Here is a 4,637-nt window from a genome sequence, read left to right as displayed (position 1 = left end):
ATGTGAATGTTCAGTATATGAAAAAGATGAAAGCATGTGGTTTATTGTCTAATATTTCTGATTTTTCTAATGATAAATGTGAAATATGTGCTGAGACTAAAGCCACAAAGAAACCTTGCAGAATTGTTTCTAGAAATAAAACTAAATTACTAACCCTTATTCATACGGATTTGGGTGAATTTAGAAGTACCATGTCTAGAGGAGGGAAGTTTTATTATATTATATTCATAGATGACTTCTCTAGGTACACCATAATATATTTACTTAGAAACAAGCATGAGGCAGGTGAGATGTTTCTCAAGTACAAAGCTGAAGTTGAAAATCAGCTTAACTGTAAAATTAAAAGACTTCAGTCTGACAGGGGTGGAGAATATGAGTCTAACCTGATAGGGTTATATACTAAAAACATTACTTTTGTATTAACTCTAATTCTTTATATTTTGAATGAGAATAATATGGGCAAATGTTATGCATATTAAATATATTATTAGTTATATGTATGCGTCTAATACTTTATGTTGTAGATGATATGGTGTGTGGTGACACACAGAAGATCATATAATCAGTACCTTATAAAATATAAGTAAACGTTCACAACCTAGATGGATCTGGATAAACCATTAGTATGGTTGTAGTATAATATGGTATTAGTCTATCTTGACTATATGATTACACTAGTACACTTTGTGTGTATTGAACAAGACCAAGTGAGGTTGTTTATCTTTATACTGACTATATAAGAGAACAAACACCTCTGTTATTATGGATGCTTGTTCTCTTAATCTGGATATAATAACGGGCACATATGTGCATTGTACATTGCTTTAAATAATCAATGAGTGAGATTCATTTGTGAATCAACAAACTCGATGGATTGGGTAATGACATTGTATATAAAGTGTGTTGTTGATTATAGAAGGAATCTATGACCCGCAGGAAGTTGGGCTGATGATGTCCCCTTGAGGAGCTCATAAGGATTGTCATGTAAACCCTGCAGGTTGATTTAATCTGACATGACAATGAGGTTGAGTGGTATTACTCAAGGACATAAGAAGTTGATTAATGTAGTTGTCAGTAACTTGACTTAACCAACGGGCATTCGATATCTTAAACACGGGGAGATCAACGAGCATATAATATGGAGCTCATAAATGTAATACACGATTTTGGATTAGAGCGGTAGTGCAATAATGGCCTTTAGTGGAATAAGCCATTTGTTGACGGACTTGGGCCGTGTGTTCTGGGCTAACATGGGAAGCCCAAGCCCGTCAGGAGGCCCAACCCTAATTTCTCCTCATGGTCCCTGTTGTAGCCTATAAAAAGGAACCTCTCTTTCTCTGGCCGATTTACTCATGGTTTTACTCAAGAAAGATTAGTTAAAATTCGGTTATGACCTTGAGAGTGATCGATAGAGGCCAAGAGAGAAAGAAGGGGGTGGTAGATCATTGCCCACACAATGTCCATTCCAAGGATAGGAATACAACAGAAGATCAAGAGGTTGCTGATTCGTAGATCTTGGATTCTCAGAGATATCACAGCTGATCTAAAGGTATGAATTTCTATCCAAAATCGAGAACCTTTATTCCGCTGCGCATGGTTTTCACGGTTTGTAAACTGCGACCATAACAGTTCCTACATAACCCCTTCCAGGACTTTTGTGACAAGAATGACATTATTCATGAGACTGCTCCACCATACTCTCCTGAGTCTAATGGAGTAGCAAAATGGAAAAACCAAACATTAAAAGAAATGATGAATGCTATGCTTGTAAGTTATGGAGCTTCCCTGAACTTGTGGGAGGAAGCAATCCTATCTGCTTGCCGTATACAGAATAGGACACCCAACAAGAAAACAGGGAATAAGACACCATATGAATTATGGAAAGGTCATGTACCTAACCTGAAATACTTCAAAATATGGGGGTGTCTTGCAAAGGTTCTTGTGAACGAACCTAAAAAGAGAAAATTGGGACCTAGAACTGTTGATTGTATGTTCATTGGTTATGCTCATAATAGTGTTGCATATAGATTTTTAGTAGTAAAATTTGATAATAACCTTGTCGTTGCAAACACTATTATAGAGAGTAAAAATGTTGATTTCTTTGAGAATGTGTTTCCTTTGAAAATTGGCATTGAGAGGTTGGTTGCTCTTAGTGAACAATAATCAACATATCCTGAAGTGTCTGAACAAGAAATTTGGAAGAGTAAAAGAGATAGAAAATCCACCAATTTTGGTGATGACTTTTACACGTTTCTCGTTGATGATGATCCTGTGACATATAATGAGGCAATCAGTTCTAGAGATGCACCTTTCTGGAAAGATGCTATAAACTCAGAACTAGATTCGATTATATCTAATCACACATGGGAGATAGTTGATCTACCTCCTAGGGAAAAACCTATACGTTACAAGTGGATCTTCAAAAGGAAACTGAAACTAGATGATTCCATTGATAAATACAAGGCTCGACTAGTAGTCAAGGGATTCTCCCAGCAAAAAGGCATTGACTATTTTGATACTTATGCTCCTGTAACTAGGATTTATTCTATAAGAGTTCTAATGGCTCTAGCTGCTATTCATAATTTATTTATTCATCAAATGGATGTAAAAATTGCATTTTTGAATGATGATCTTGATAAAGAAATATATATGATGCAGTCTAAGGGTACTATAATACCAGGGAATAAGCATAAGGTATGTAAATTAGTTAAGTCTTTATATGGGTTGAAACAAACGGCAAAACTAAGGCATGAAAAATTTGACAGTGTCATAATGTCCAATGGATATCAAATTAATGATGCTGATAAATGTATTTATTTTAAATCTTTTAATGTGAATATGTATGTGATTATCTGTCTATATGTGGATGACATATTAAGCATGAGTCCTAGCCTTGATGTTGTGAGAAACACCAAGATGTTATTATCCTCCCAATTTGAAATGAAGGATTTCGGAGAAGCTGATGTGATTTTTGGAATCAAAATCATCAGAAACTGTGATGGCTATACGCTTTCACAAGAGCATTATGTTGAGAAGTTTTTGAAAAAGTTTAACTATTATGATAGTAAGCATGTGTCAATACCTTATGAGGCAAATAATGAACTTAAGAAAAATAATCAACATAGTGTCTTGCAGTCTAAATATGCCTACATTATTGGTAGTCTCATGTACTCGATGAATTGCACTAGACCTGACATTGCTTATGCAGTTAGCAGGTTAAGCATATACACCCATTGTCCTAGCAAAGAACATTGGAGTGCTTTAGAGAGACTAGCCAAGTACTTGAGAGGAACAATGAATTACGGCATACATTTTAGACAAACTCCACCTGTGATAGAGGGTTATTGTGATGCAAACTAGATATCTGATTCTCATGATATCAAGTCCACTAGTGGTTATATATTCACTCTTGGTGGAGGTGCAGTCGCTTGGAAATCTTCTAAGCAGATCGACTTTGATAGCTCGTTCAACCATGGAGTTTGAGCTTATTGCTTTAGATAAAGCAAGTGCTGAGGCTGAGTGGCTTCGAAACCTCTTGGCAGATCTTCATATTGGTACAAAACCGCCTCTAGCTGTACCTATGCATTGTGACTGTCAGGCTGCAATAGCAAAGACAGAGCAAAATGTACAATGGGAAAAGCAGACACATACGTCTGAGACTCAAGTCTATAAAACAGTTGCTGGAATCTGGAGCTGTGGCTCTAGATTATGTGAGGTCAGAGTTAAATTTGGTCGATCCTTTGACAAAACCGCTTAGTAGGAGGCAAGTGGTTGAAACGTAGAGGGGGATGAGACTTTTGCCTAAGATAGAGGGCGACACTGACGGCAACCCTACCTATGTGATTGGAGATTCCATGAAGTAGGTTCAAAAGGACAAACAAGTCACCTAGTCGCTCTGATATACTATCATCTTATTTTTTAGATGTCCCACTCTATGACGAGATAGTATTTTGTATACATTGTATAACTAGAATTGCAGTGAGTAAGGATGAGTATTTTAACTCTTAATGGATTCCATAGCCTATATTTTAAATGAGGTGGTGTATTTAAACTGCAATGTACACCTGATGGAAATCTATCCATGTGAATGTTGAATTGGGTCGATTCTTATGGATATTTGGGCAAATATTCTAGAGCATTCATGTAGCACAGGTAGCGCAGGGCCAAAAAACACAACACCGCAGAACTGGCATATAATGAAAAAGCAGTGTGGATGCATGTGCTCTATTTTACTACAAGGGAATGTTGGTTGAAAGATTTTTTAATCCACCACTTTCACGTGAGATAAAACATGTTACCCTATGATTGGTTCAAGCCCGTAAAGAACTAGTATCTTATGCATTGCGTTTTCGATTCTCTCTGGCATTTTGTAAACCCATTTCTTTTGTCATATCCTATTCCAAAATAGTGGGGGACTATAAGTATTTTGAAATAGTGGGGGATTGTTGGAATCTCTTGATGATTAGTATTTCAAATTACGTTTACCAGTAAGAGTCATTCTCTATTTTGGAAAGAGTCACTCTCTAATTTGGAAACCGTGTGTCTATTCCAAATAGGAGTCTTTATTTGTTTTGGGAACAGACTAACTTACCTCTATATAAACAAGGACTTTGCATCTATAAGAGGTGTTAAAAAGA

This window comes from Coptis chinensis, chromosome 8 (genome assembly GCF_015680905.1).
Source record: "Coptis chinensis isolate HL-2020 chromosome 8, ASM1568090v1, whole genome shotgun sequence".
NCBI classification, from domain to species: domain Eukaryota; kingdom Viridiplantae; phylum Streptophyta; class Magnoliopsida; order Ranunculales; family Ranunculaceae; genus Coptis; species Coptis chinensis.
This window is presented reverse-complemented; position numbering follows the sequence as displayed.